This window comes from Melospiza melodia, chromosome 2, assembly GCF_035770615.1.
Source record: "Melospiza melodia melodia isolate bMelMel2 chromosome 2, bMelMel2.pri, whole genome shotgun sequence".
In the NCBI taxonomy this organism is placed as follows: domain Eukaryota; kingdom Metazoa; phylum Chordata; class Aves; order Passeriformes; family Passerellidae; genus Melospiza; species Melospiza melodia.
This window is the reverse complement of record NC_086195.1, coordinates 104,843,132-104,858,609: the sequence shown is the minus strand read 5'-3', so window position 1 is coordinate 104,858,609 and position 15,478 is coordinate 104,843,132.

Below are 15,478 nucleotides of genomic sequence, written 5' to 3'. Positions count from 1 at the left end.
TACAGTGAATTACTTGCAATCATGATTTAAAAACTGACACCTAAATATTTTATACAAAGAGGATACTAGCTCATAAATACCCTGTAGCTTTCCAGAAATGTTACTAAGAAAAATTGCCACAACACTCTTAAATAGCTGTCTTATTAGTACCTTGTCAACACCTAAATACTCATATAATTTATATCACATAACTCCTAGATTTTTTTTGTTTTCCACTGTAATAGAATTTAATTTCTTCTTAGTAAGTGGTACAGTGCTATGTTTTGGATTTAATATGAGAATGATGGACAAGCATAGAGTGTGCATTTGTTACTTAGATAAAGACTGCTCTATACAGTCTAATAGCATATCTTGCAGGTTGCAATAAGGTTTGAGAATATGTTCAGAAATTCTGCAATCTAGACAAACTTTCAGAAACTTCCTAAGCCAATTTTATCTCTCTTTGAAGAACCGGTCTCTTTATGTGGGCTATGGCAGGGCACTGCAGTCACAAACACAAGGATAATGAGAGCATAAACCTGGCTATGATGAATCTGTGACCATGTGGCTTCACTCAAATGTCTCAAAAGGCCTGTGACTGAACCTGGATTTGGTTTAGTATCTAATACATTAATTAGCTAATTTTTTTAAAGTCAGATTTCTACAGAGTTGGTGACATCAGAGCATCACCAAAAGCAGCACTTGTTTTTTGTGTCAATGGGTAAATTTTGCTTCCCCCCACATACAAAAGGAAAACTCTAAAAAAAAAAGAGCTATGAGTTCAGTCAAACATAATGAAGTATAAACTGAAATATACTGATTTGTGCTAGTTTTGTGTCCTAAAACCAGAGAAGAAAAAGGAAAAAAAAAAAAAAAAGGAAAAAAAGAGACAGTATAGCCAAAAAGTTAGTCTTGTTTTCCAAAATGTTTTGGGTTTAAACTGAAAACATCTGCTCAGTAGATTGGAAGAAGCTTGGAGTCCAGAGGCAGTGATTCAGTTTACTTTGCCACTAGCACGAAGCAACCAGGATAACTGTCAAGAAAAAAGTGGGTCAGGACAGTATCGAGGTATGTGGTTGCTGTTGGGGAATAAAGTAATGAAAGGGGACCCCTATCAAATATCAAAGTCAGCAAATGACAATTCTAGAAAGGACTGTGCACTAAACTCTCGCAATTATATTGATTGAAAGCTCTGCTGGCATCTGTCATTTTCTCACAGCAGGTTTCCTTTGTCAATCATTATATTTAAAGGTTTTTAATTATAGGACTTAATCAGAATAACAATAGCAAGGTTATGAAGAGCTTCCTACTTAGAGATTATATAATATAACAGGATGAAAATTTCATCATCCTTATGAAAAAATAACACTAAGAGATATTTCACAGGACTTTTGTAAACAGGGTATATGTGATGACCTACTTCAAAAATTGAGCAGCGGTAGAGATTCTTTTTAAATAACAAGGAATAAGTATTACATTAAAATTAATTTGCATTATCAATTAAACTCTTATTTCAATGCATGTTAGAGAAAAAGGTTGTATCTAGAAAGTGCATTTGTTATATTGGCAAATATAGATACCATTATACATTCAAAATAAATCAAAAATTTTATTAAATATTAGAAAAATAAGCTATTTAAATTGTCTGTGTGGAGAGATTTGTCTTTGGAAAATAATATTTGGATTAAAATACTGTTTTGCTAGAGCATATCTATTTCATCAAATGTGCCTATAATCAATTATTCAATTAATTTTCTTAATAAAAACAAGTTTGCTTTTTTTTTTTTTTTTTTTTTAAATAACAAACTGTTAAAATGAAGCATTTTAACAACTTTTTTCCAGAAGATACTGGTAGGTTCTGAGCAGAATAAACAATATACCTTTCTGAGCAAAATCCTAATAGTTTCCTTCCTTCCTTCCTTCCTTCCTTCCTTCCTTCCTTCCTTCCTTCCTTCCTTCCTTCCTTCCTTCCTTCCTTCCTTCCTTCCTTCCTTCCTTCCTTCCTTCCTTCCTTCCTTCCTTCCTTCCTTCCTTCCTTCCTTCCTTCCTTCCTTCCTTCCTTCCTTCCTTCCTTCCTTCCTTCCTTCCTTCCTTCCTTCCTTCCTTCCGCCACTTCCTTCCTTCCGCCACTTCCTTCCTTCCGCCACTTCCTTCCTTCCTTCCTTCCGCCACTTCCTTCCTTCCTTCCTTCCTTCCTTCCTTCCTTCCTTCCTTCCTTCCTTCCTTCCTTCCTTCCTTCCTTCCTTCCTTCCGCCACTTCCTTCCTTCCTTCCTTCCTTCCTTCCTTCCTTCCTTCCGCCACTTCCTTCCTTCCTTCCGCCACTTCCTTCCTTCCTTCCTTCCTTCCTTCCTTCCGCCACTTCCGCCACTTCCGCCACTTCCGCCACTTCCGCCACTTCCTTCCTTCCGCCACTTCCTTCCTTCCTTCTGCCACTTCCTTCCTTCCTTCCGCCACTTCCTTCCGCCACTTCCTTCCACCACTTCCTTCCACCACTTCCCTCCTTCCTTCCCTCCCTTCCTGTTTCTATGAGAAACTAACAGAACCTGGATAGAAAGAAAATCTTGCAAAACATATAAATGAACTCCCAGCTCTTGGTATTACACTCCATATTAAAGATTTATCGAAAAAGGGAACAGATGTCTTATTAGAAAAACAAACAAACAAACAACAAACTCACTACAAAATACCAAACGAACCTAATACAAATAGCTTTTGTTTGAAATACTAATACTCTGAAATATTTGTCTACTACACGGGCAAATGACAATTATATTAGCAGATTTATCAGGCCAGGTTCATGAATTATTCCAAGATTTCCACTTATTTTCACATAACAATATTCCTAACAAAAGTTAATTTTCTATGTTGTTGAATAGAAAAATAGAAACACACACTTTTTGTGAGTCTACAACAATAATAATGGATGGCAGGTTTAACATATATCTACATCTGTGAATTTCTTATTTCTCAGTGAAATTTCAAGCTACTCTATACAAGAGAACAATTTTGTTATAGTAGTTTGCTGGTTTGTTTTTCAAAAATGGACTAGTACAACCAAGAAGTGATGCAATTTTTCTCAAGCATACAAATTTTTAGAAAGTGTGGTGGAAATTAACTTCCCTTAGCAGAATTCCCAAATGGCTGAGTTCCAGACCGTTCATGATGAAGCAACAGAAGCAAAACTGTTCAGATGAGTAAGTCATTGGAAGAGGACTATGGTCTGTATTAAAATCTAAATATATATTGATGCACCTATTGATCTAGAGCAGAAGAACAAGATCAAGATCCTCTAAATCAAATAATTACAAAAACAAATGATATAAGAAAATATTCAAGCTTTGGATTAATATTTTGCTTTGCATATGTGCTGATTTTGGCTACTGTAGGCTTAATATTCTTCACAGTTAATATTTTGTGCTTATGCTGAAAAGAACATCAATAATATAGAGATTAGTTGGTTATTGCTGAGCAGTGCTTTGTACATAGAGTCAAGGCCTTTTTTGTTTTTTATATCATCCTGTCAGCAACGAGGCTGGGAGGGGACACAGTTGAGACAGCTGATCCCAGATGACCAAAGGGATATTCCATACCCTATGGCATCATGCTCATCATATAAAGCTGAGGGAAGCAGGAAGGAGGGATGTAGGAAGTAGGGATGTTCAGAATGACGGCATTTGTTTCCCCAAATCACAATTACACATGGTGGGACCATGTTCTCCTGAAGCTGGCTGAACACCTGTCTGCCCATGGGATGAAGTAAATTAATTCCTTGTTTTATTTTGCGTGTGTGTGTGTGCACATTTTGCTTTACCTGTTAAACTGTCCTTATCTCAACCCACAGGTTTTCTCACTTTTATCCCTCTGATTCTCTCCACCATCCTGCTCAGCATGGGGAAGGTGAACGAGTAGCTGGGTGGGGCTTGGTTGCCAGCTGGGGTTAAACCACAATGTGAGAGAGAGAGAGACGGAGACAGAGAGCAGAATTAGCTATATCAGAGATCTCTCATGTCCATCTGCTTTACCAGATTGAATGCAGTGCATTCTAAATTTAAATGTTTATGGTTAGAGAGGAAATATGTGAAACAGTGGCTCGTACAGAAAATACCAAGGGAAATTTTTCAATAACACTGTTAGCTGATACCACTATAATAAATCAACAGAACAGTTCATTCAACACTTCATTTGTTGAGATGGAGAATCAAGCACAAACTTTTCCTCTTCCTGTCAAGGAGAATATATATCCCATTTATTTCTTGGGCATTTAAAGAAATGCCAGACACCTGTACTGTTTAGATGCAACATTAATCATTTTACCACCTGTGTGTCTTTTCATTTACAGCATCTTCCTCCTTTCAATTCCAGTCACTACTATCATTTTCTACAACAATGGGGAGAAAGCAGTTGCTGACAGTATTCTGTTTCTCATTTAATTATCATAATATTTAGATTTTAACTTTTTTTATTTACACCTTGTTCTATTCTTCTCACATCTCTGCCAGTTTGTTGTTTTCATGAAAAAGCTTTTTTTGCTAATATATTAATAATAATAAAAAAATTTACAAATAAATAGAATGGGAAAAAAGTCAGCCTCGTCCCTTTTTTGCGTACAAAGTAATTGTAACCTTTCTGCCAATAACTGATTGGCAACAAACACAATTTTAATGTAATTTGAGTAGCTGATAAAGCACTGGTTCAGGACTCCACCTAAAGACATCAGAGGACTAAACTATACAGTGTGAAGATCATTTTTCTTCTACTGCAAACAGAAGTCAGTTATTTAAGCAAACAATATTTCATGAAGGGGGGAAAGAAAATATTTAAAGGTAGACAGAACATATTTAGTTCCTAAGACATAATTCATTATTAACAGACTTTTCCTTTGGTGAAGCAATTCTGAGGCCAGCTGGTTGCTTGCTTTCTCCTGTACTGACACTTGACTTGAATATTATGGTTGTGAATATTTGCTGCAGCAGCCTGAATTTCGTGTGCTGCTCTCCCTCTGCTACCATCCCCACACTACAGCTCTGCCAGCAGCTGCTGCCTCTTGCTCTTAGGCAGACTACATCTAACACAGAGAGCTGGCAATCCCACAGAAAAGGAACACTTTAAGAACTTCTCATGCTACAGTATCCTCACAGTGATATTATTGACTTTTTGTCAATGTCTTCGGAGTTCTTTCAGGTTATGGCTTTTACACTCTGGCTCTAGAAGCTATTGTTTAGGATTGAGAGACTTCTCACCCAGGGCACAGATAGAAACAGTCTCTTAAAACAGACTGTTATGCTCTCTGATCTTCATTAAAATATTTTTCTGAGATACAGACTTCTCAAACATAATTAAACTAAATGTGAATCCATCAATTCCCACACATTAATTATCTTGCATTTCTCTCCAAGACCAGCTGTCTAAAGTGGGATCATCGTCTGTCTTTCCATGCTTCCTAAAGGAAGTATCATGTGACTTTTCCATCATTCCTTCAATAATGGCCTTGCATCAGGCTGCAGCTGAACCCCCATATCATGTCTAAACTCTAAGCATAACACTGAGATGGCAGTCCTGATCAATATACTCCATGATGAGCTGTAGAAGAGCTCAAGACTTACCAGGAGCATGGGGTCAGTAGGAGAAATTTATTCTGTTCTGTACAAAATTAGATGACAGCTGAAAGTAACACAGTATTTGAAATGCTTTGTTCTTCTGAACATTACTGATTCATCATTTAGGCTTACTGTAATTACAAGTTTTCTCAAATAGCATGCACAGCTGGAATTCTCACACAGTATTGCTTATCTTGCTAATTCCTCTAACCTATTGTTTAAGCACTGAGCAAACTTAGGAGGAGGTCTAAAAATTTTAAGATGAAATCTAAGGTTAGAAATACTGAAAGCTAGATAAACAATGAATTAGGTTTTAGTTTATGTGTAGAAGTACAGAACATGAAACTTTGTTAATGCCTTGCTGTCACAGAGAGATAAAGGATATATTTCATTGTGTATGAAGACTCAATCTTCAAAGAAGACTACGCACAAAAAAGAGGAAATTTTTAAAATATCCCAAGTAAATATAATGAAACAGAGGTGATGAAAAACCTGGAAAAAAAAAGACAACAACACAGACAGCAGAATTGGGAATGCATTCAATGTCTCAGAAGAGAGGCAGAGCTAGAAGCAACACATATTAATTAAAAATAATAATATCTATTTATAATAATATTAATTCAAAATCTTTATATCTATATAATATCTATTAATTGTATCTACATAATATTTATTAATTGTATATCTTCTCTATCTAGATTGCTCTTAAAAAGTAAAAACTCTGACAGTTAGGGTATGAAAAGTAGGTCTGCATTGGATAAAATAATAAGACATTCGCTTTCTCATAAATTTGAGAATTCTCATAAAAGGAAAAATTGAAGATGGGAAAATTTCAGGAGGATTGAAAAGTGGATGTCTTCACTTACTTGGCACCCTCTTTGAGTCTACTAGGACTTCCTGCTATATCTTGACCTTGGCTGATGAGTGGGAACAACTTGAAACTACTCAATTAATCTTAAGAATAAGAGTAAGAAACACTGAGTTTCACTGTTGTCTTTTCTTATAGAGTAAATGTCATATAGGAGAAAAGGGCCATTTTTCTTCTGTCTCCTTTTCACCAGCTTGTGATGCTTTACTGAAAAAAACCCAAAAAAACAACAACAAAAAAGAGAATAAAAGACCCAACAGGTTTTTCTCAGACCCAGAAAGTTCAGCCATGTCATAGTACAGACTGGAGAAATGAGCCAGACACCCTCTGATGAACTACCTGTCAGACAGACCAAGGGCTCTCAGCGGCAATTGCTCTAGATCAGTGATATTTTCCTCATTCATATCACTTTTCTTTTAAGTTTTGTTTGTGTCTATACATTCATTAAAAATGAGAAAAAAGATGACTACAGAACTTATTATTTTATTCCTAATATGTATTATTACATATATATTCTCTGTATTTTTACACATAGTCTTTAATAATGCATCTTAACTTAGGCATGGCCTTCCCATCCCTTTTCCTCTTCTTCTTCCTCTTTCTCTCTCTCTCCCCCATCACTTTCCCTCTCCTCTCTACCACTCCACAGGTTAAATAAATGCCCTTCTAAAATTAATCCATTGTGTCAAAGGCTCATATTTCAATTGTTTTCTGCATTCTCTTTATAATTTATAATTCTCTTTATAATTTATAAATTTAAAATATTATTTTTAAAAATATTTCTTTTTAAATATATTTCTTTTTAAATCTAACATTCCTTGGTTCATATGATGATGTGATTATTAAATTTCAGTAGAATTACTAAAAGACTCCGCCCAAAACTCATCCCCCCAAAAAAAATTAAAGTATCAGTTCTGCTAGCATGAAGGAAATATCAATCTGCCCCACAAAAGCAGCCCGCTTTGTAGTTTAGCTTTTGCTCTGCTAGCAGTGCTTCTGCTGCAGTGCTGATTGTCATGAATTTTAGTATAATAACCACTATAAGCATCTGCATGCACCCACAGCAGGTTTCAAGAGTAGCAAAGGTCTTAGGTCTTCCTGCGTACCATTAAACTGTCACTCATGATCCATTTTCAGAGGTATCTTATTTACTTTGCTGATGTTCCTGATAAAAGTACAGGTTTAAGAAGCAGTGTTTCTGTGGCTGCAACTGAAGCAAGAGAGAAGGTGGCTCTTGCTGCCTCACAGCACCTGATGTTGACCTCTTTTCTAAAAGAGTTTTCTCCACTTACACTACTTAAAATATTCTACTAGGTACTGGTTTTATACCTGGTTCTGTCAAAAAACTCTGCTATTTAAAGTATTTTATTTAACATTTAATATAGCAGATCTCACACCATAGTGACTAATAACTGAGTGCAAACATAGGACAATACTGTATTGTTCTCACATGGTAGAAGCCAGAGCAACACTGATTGCAGTGTTATTTTATGCCAAGAAAGAGATTCATATTTCTTGTTCATTTGTTGGCTGGATTTCATTTGGTTGGTTTTTTGTTTGTTTTTGGTTTTTTATTCAACTGAGGAATACAAAAGGGAGGTTAAGCAACAGGAGTCTGAAGACCTCAAAGGTTGCTTTATAAAACACCTGTATTATCCATTTAAATCTCTGCCACAATGCCAATGAAGTCATGGGATTCTCTTGTAAAGCACTGTTGTAGTTCTGGCTGAGGCAGAGTTTATTTTCTTCACAGTGGCTATAATATGGCTAATTGATCTTTGGTTTGGATTTGAGCTGAATGCAGTGATGATTATAGAGATGTTTTTGGTATTGCTGAGCAGTGTTAACACAGAGCCAAGGCCTTTTCATTGCTATGAAATCCTCCAAAATCTTTAACTCAGCTTGCTGCTGTCCTAGGCTAATTATTCACATGACCCTCTAAATGGTTAATTTCTGTTGTATCGGGATTGCATGGCAAGGCTTTGGTAGCAGCAGGGTTTCAAGGTGCCTTCTGTGAGAAGCACATGTGAGACCAAAAAAGTGAACCTCTTTCAGAATCTTCATAATGAGCAGACAAGGATAAATTCTCCTTTGCACAAAAATTAATTATTCATATTTTTCATCCTTTTCCTTCCATTTGTAGCCTCACAGTTTCTTTGGGAAACCTGGAAAAAAGCAACGTCATCTGTACAAAATTAGGGGTAAAAATCAAATTTAGATCAATGACTATTAAAGACAAAAAACCAGAACCCCCCTGCTTTGAAAAATCCCTTTCTTGAAGTTGGCGACAGACACAATACACAAATTCACTTTGTCTTTTAGTAACCATTATATTTCATTTGTCCAAAATAAATATTTCAGATGCAATTTATGTCTGCTATACTATGTTTTCAAATTTTTTTATTGTGGATTTTCATCCAGAAATTAATATAATGATGCAAAACCCTACAGCTTATTTCTGCTTGAGGCTGATAAATACATTTGTTCTTTCTCCTCCTTTAAACTTGGCAGTAAATGGTTGCACTTGCTCATAGCTCAGAAATAATGGCACAAAGCCAAAGAATTTGGTTTTGTTATCTTTCTTATGTTAAGTATTATAAAACAAATTGAGAGTTCTCTTCCAAAAGCCATGTATTTCCCATGAAAACAAATCTTAGAAGTCTGATGCTAAATCCCAGCTCTAAAGATTCTGGTGTTCAACCCTTTCAGCTACTTTTAAGGTGATAATTCTAATTGGTTACAATTTTGTAAAAAAAAAAAAAAACAAAAAAAACCAAAAAAAAACAAAAAAAAAAAAAAACAAAAAACAAAAAGAAAAAATATGGAATTACAAGTGGAAAAATTCTTACTCTAGACCAAATTGAACTTGACTTTAGAGCATAGCTCTAAAATAAAATAGTTATCAGTTTGCACAGGTTTCTTCTTGCTTCCGAAACAAATAAACTAACCTACAAACACCACTAAAAATTTGATATATGAAGAGCATCCTCTATTCAAAGCTTATCTAGTTTTCAAACTTAATATAAAGTAGGAGCCAGTTTTGCAGTTCTCCCAGGAAAAACAGATTAGCATTTAACTTGATAAAACAATGACTGACAAATGATTAAAGCACCAGACTGGCACTTTTGGCCACCATAACTCTCATCTATACTGCAGACAAGACTTGTAAAAGCATTGGTGGAGCTCATACTGAATGACTTGATCAGAACTTGTTCTTCCTAATAACTTGAGGAACAGAGAGGTAAGTTTATTGGATTTTGTTGGAATGTCTGTGGCTTTTTTACTATATTGTTTCATTTATTTCTCAAAGAAATAATGATCAAGATCCTTTTGGTTTTCATTTAATAGGTTGAAAAGTTCTGACTAAAACTAAGGTTTTTGTGACTTATATATGAAAATTTTTCTTGAGATGAAGAATTACATTTTTTTCTAATGAATAGTTTTTAATCTAAAATACAAATTTATCAAATTGAAAGGGTTTTCAATAGTAGTTAGTATTAGAAACTTCTTCATATACAATATGGACAATACCTCTATCCAAAAGGAAAGGAAAGGGTATCCTTAGCACTTCAAATAGATTGTATGGGATTAAAAAAGTCAACTTCAAATACATGCCTACTTGGCTGAGACTGCCAAGCATGAGCAAAATCTCCCAGGAAAGTGCCTTGACTTTTCTGATGGCTCTGTTTTTCCAATAAAATTTTGAAAGCTGTGGCATCCATCTTGCTATACAGTAGGGAATTGCTGTAGGTTGGAAATAATTACCCAAACTTTTTTTTGATCAATTCTATTTGTACCTTTTTAGACAAAAACAGGTTTATTTCAGGGTATAGGAACACAGAGTTTTTTTTACTCAGATTCTTTCACTGTACTCTGGTCTGATAATACCAAAGCAGAAGTCAAGATCAGACAACATATAGGTTTGAAAGCCTGAAAATGTTATGACATTTCCAAATATCAACAGGACTTTAATTCAAGGAATGAACAAATACTAGGTTAGCTCTTTATTTATTCAAGTGGATACACTCATTTTTGTTAAAATACCCATATATATGAAAATGCTATTTTGCCTCAAAGCTGCTTAAAAGTAAAGAAAAGGAATTGAAGTTCTAGTATTACATTAAATTCTTGCAGTGCTTGTTCTGAATTTAATATAAATTCAGTACAGGGAAATCTTTAATGTTTGATAGAATCATAGAATACCAGGTAGGAAGGGATCACCTGGACCAACTTTTCTTGTCAAAAGTATGGTCTGGACAATATGTGCCAACACCCTGGCCAGCTAAATAATACAAGTGCCCAACATTACCACCTCTGGGGAGATTATAATGGCTAATTACTCTTCTGAATATTTTTCCTCTTCTGTCCACTTAGAATCCCCCCAGGAGTAATTTGTAGCCATTATCCCTTACCAAGTGACTCCTTTCTTAAAAGGAGTCTTCTTATTTCTAGTCACCCTTATAAAACTGGAACATGGTGGTAAAGTCTTTGGCAGAACAGACACAGTTCTGTCAGTGTTTCCTTGCATAGCAGGCTTCTCATTTCTTTGATCATCTTTGTGGTCCTTCTCTGGACCCTCTCCAGCCTGTCCACATCTCTTTTGCAGAGCCAAGGCCAAAATTGAACACAGTATTCCAGGTGTGGCCTGGCAGGCTCTGAGCAGCAAAGTGAGATAATGATTTGTCTTTGCTGGTGATGTCCTTTTAAATGTAATCAAGCTTCCTGTTGGCTTTCTCTGCCACAACAGCACACTGTTCATCCAGTAGGACCCCCAAGGTCCCTTTCCACAGAGCTGCTTCCCAGACAGGTAATGCATCAGTTTCATTAGGAGGCAGCTGTGGAAAACCGTATGGAAAACCTTGGAGAAATCCAAGGAAACAGTGCCCCCCACTTGCCCTACATCAACTAAGCAGGATATCTTGTCATAAGAGATGTACAGGTTTGTCAAGCACAATTTGCCATTGGTGAATCCATTCTGACTTTTCCCAGCCATTCATGCTTTATTAGACTTCTAACAGCCCACATAAGCATGCATTCCAGATCTTTCCCAGGAACTGAAGTAAGACTGACGGATGGGGCTATGATTTTGTGGATCCTCCTTTATGCCCATTCTTGTAGATAGGCACAAGGAGGTAGATATTCTTCTAGTCTTCTGGGGCCTTGCCTGATCTCCAGACATCTCAGGAGCCTTCTGTGTAGAGCCATTGGTTTCTACTCCAAGGTGCGTGCCCACCACTATGGCAGAGATGTGGAGCCCTGCCCTGCGGGGCTCTGGACCTGCTGCCCAGGGTGCACAGCCCTTGTCACACACCCTTCTGTGGGTACTGCTGCACAAGCTGCTGTGGCCTCTCAGTCCCTGTTTGCCCACCCCGCCTGCCATTCTCCTGGTTGCTGGTGCTCCACAGGGCCATTTAAATCTCTCGCAGATGCTTCTGGCAGCACCCAAGTCATCAGCCTCTCTTGTGCTTTCCCTTTGTTTGGAATAGTAAAATAATGAGTACACCTTTGTTTATGTACAAGATAATAACACATTATAGCATACAGTAAATAATGCCCATAATATCTCTCTACCTCATTATAATCTCCTCCTTGAAGTTTTATTGTTCCCTGGTGGAAGTCATGTGATGTTAACACTGGATCTAGCTATTAATCTGTAAGTGTACACTTCTCAGTATCTATAGCCCTTAAAAAATGGTCTAAGCAATAAACGCATACAGATAAAATGTAGCGTATCTGTATCTCTATTAAGGAAATTTGAGTTGCATGACACTCCTTAAGGTGCTACTAAGCAACCTTTAAATCAATTCTATTATTATTGCCAGGATTAGAGTTTTCATTATGATACCACACCAGAGCTCTCATCACTGATGCTCTTGTGTGCTGGATACTGTGTCATGAATCCATGGAGGCAGCAAAAATGCAGTAATAATGATATATGGAGGTTTTAAATATCACTTTTTCCTTATTGGTCTACACATATAGTATATAATATGTACTAGAAATAACTTTTTTCACTCGTTATCTGCTGCTGAATCTGAGATTTTCTATGGAAGCTGTTATAGTAGGGTAACAAAATGAAACAGGAAAAAAAAATTACATGGAGATTTTTATGATGTCTTATCTGACCTGGGGAACCTTGAAGTATTGGGTCAAGATATATTTCCTAGCTGAAATTTCAAAGTAGAAAGCTAAAGGGAAAGCTGCCCAGCTTTCCTTTTCTCTTCCACTATGCATAGAATTTTTTTCAGTATAAGAAAATCATGCTATTAGACTCTAGGGGGATCATGATGCGATCTAAAAATCTTCACAAATGGCAAAATAAAGATGAGAATACTGTTTAATTTCATGTAAAACATTTGTTAGGATCCATACCAGGGAGGGTTAACTACTTTTACTTGATCTGATAACCAAAGAATAGAGATGTAAATTTAATTAAATTATAAAGGAAAATTTATCATGATTGATCCGAAAACCCAATAGACACAGGTCTGACACCGTTTCATGCCCCCATGAAAGATATTTTTATAAGATTGCATGTAAGCATACATTCCTTACACTAATCTTTTTTTGGTTTGGTTGGTTTTTTTCTCTTTATTTTGTGTTTGGAAATGGATTAAACACAGAAGGAAAAAAAAAAAGAAGAATGAGCACTTCTACTAAACTAGCGTTCGCTCTTTAAATATAATTTTTTTATCCCCTGTCATATATTGCTGAAAAGCAAAATCTGACAACCAAGACTATGAGCATAAACTAACTTTTACAATGAAAAATATTAAATTTTGTAAGGATCAACAGATACAGACATTGTCTTATTTTGGAATAAGGAGCATTAAGATGACAACTAGATGTCAGTGCAATCAGGCTAGATTTCTCTTAGTATTAATCTCTACATAATAATTTTTGATGTGAGAGTATAACAAGATGACAAATACCCATTTCGTTTATTTGTAAAAAAACTGAACTGCTAACTTTATCTTACAAACCACAGCATTCTGTATCATTTGGGATTTTTTTAACAGAGGTTTCAACATCAAAGTCAATAAATTTGACCTATTAAAAATTTCCACAATAATAATGATGTAAGAAAGAAGTTACTTGTTTTCAATTCAGTTAAATAAATACATGAAATGCAAATCTTAACCTAGCATTGTAACTATCTTTTAATTCACATGATGAATAAGGTAAGAAAAAAATTACTCAAAAGTCCAGCTGATATTTTTCTAAATAATCATGTCTATTCTGTGATCCTGAACTCCAGTGTTTTGTGGCCACTACTGACAAGACAGTGACCAGTTCTTCCTTTTCACTGAATAGCAGATCCTGACTCAAGGTTCCCACTGATAACTTTTTATCAGAAGAAATGGAATATCCACCCTTGGAGATATTCAAAAGTGTAGTCCTGGCCAATCTATTCCAGTGCATTGATACAGAAACTTTTTCAAATTTTTTAAGAAAATTTCATCCACTTCTTTGCCCTGATCAGGCAGTCTGCAAAAAAATTCCATCAAAATTGAATTGCTACTAGTCTCTCCTCTATTTCTGACTCCTGCAGGAGCAGTAAGAATTATCTTCTCCTTTTCTTGCTGTTATGTATGAATGTTATTTCCAGAATTACTGTTTCCAAAAGATATGTCACTGAAACAAGTTCACCACTGCTGTGCAGAGGAGGTACACATAGTATTTATGGCATTTGTTCTGTGATGGAGGAATGTCATAAATGGACATTTTCACATTCATGAGATGCACACAATTTATATACCAGCTCCTCACACTTCTTGTACAACACCTACCTCCTGTCTTCCTCCCAAAGATCTAGCTTAGAAGCTAGTTAGAAGTTAGCTTTTAGAACCCATCTAAAAGCTCTAAAAAATCTTGCAAATGAGTGGATCATCGAGACAGAGAAGTGAGTTCATATTATGAAATGGGATATCGAGGTGGGAGAATAAGCCTTTCTCAAATGTCAGACAACTATCTGAGGTAGGCCACCATTTGTTCTGTTTTTTTTGTTTTTTTTTTTTTTATTTTCTAAAACACTTTAATGTGCCAATCATTATTTGGAGTTAATGTTTGATACTGCACCTGTTAGACCAAGACAATTTAAGGTTTTATGTGAGCTGCTTGTAAATTATATCCTTTCAAACTTTTGTCTAGAAACTCATCAGCATCACTTCAGTCACAAAGAAATAATGTTATCCAGTCAGTGCTTAGAGGAAACAAACAAATTAATAAATGCACAAATTGGTGTATTCATTAAGTCCAGCTCCTTTTAATATTCCCAGTTAGGTTTTCAAGTGCTTTAACAATGGTTACCAGCTGCTGCCTCCATGAATTGCACAAATGTTTGCAGAATAAACAACAGTTTCATGAAAAAATTTGCATAGCAGTTAAAATTATTTATGTTATCAAACTTGGGAAGCTGGGTGCTATTTCTGCCAGTATCCTTGCAGTTTTCATCTGCTGAGTTGGCTCCATTTCAGTTAATCCTTTTGTTTTAGTCAGGTTCTACAGGGGTGCATTTAGGAAAACAAGCAGGTAAACAGAGATGAACATGCTTTTCTGGCTAAAAAAGTCTTTCAGCTAATCCAATTTAGGAAACTAAGTGTGAAATTATACAAAACTTCAAAAAGCAGTAGAACAGATAATGGAGACCACAGTTGAGCTGTTTATGGCAATAAAAGTATTATTGTGAGTCAAGGAAATACTGCATCATATATCCCGAATGAAATATGTGGTATACAGTATTTTTCTGTGCTAATTTTTTTTTGTAGTTTCCATCTTCTTTTTAATAATTAGCATTATTTTTTCTTCTGAATCTGTCAAGGTAAATTTAGATAGTATGCTAATGTATATATTTATTTAAGCTCCTTATAAAAACTTTATTTTTGTCATGTTTGGTTTATAGTCTGCTTATCTAACTGCTACACATATGACTAATACAATTTTCTGTATTGCTTTAGATCTGCAAGTTATTTTTGATCTCTGGGACAGTTTCAATCACATTTTGCAAAGAGCTAGAAATCTTAAACATAATTA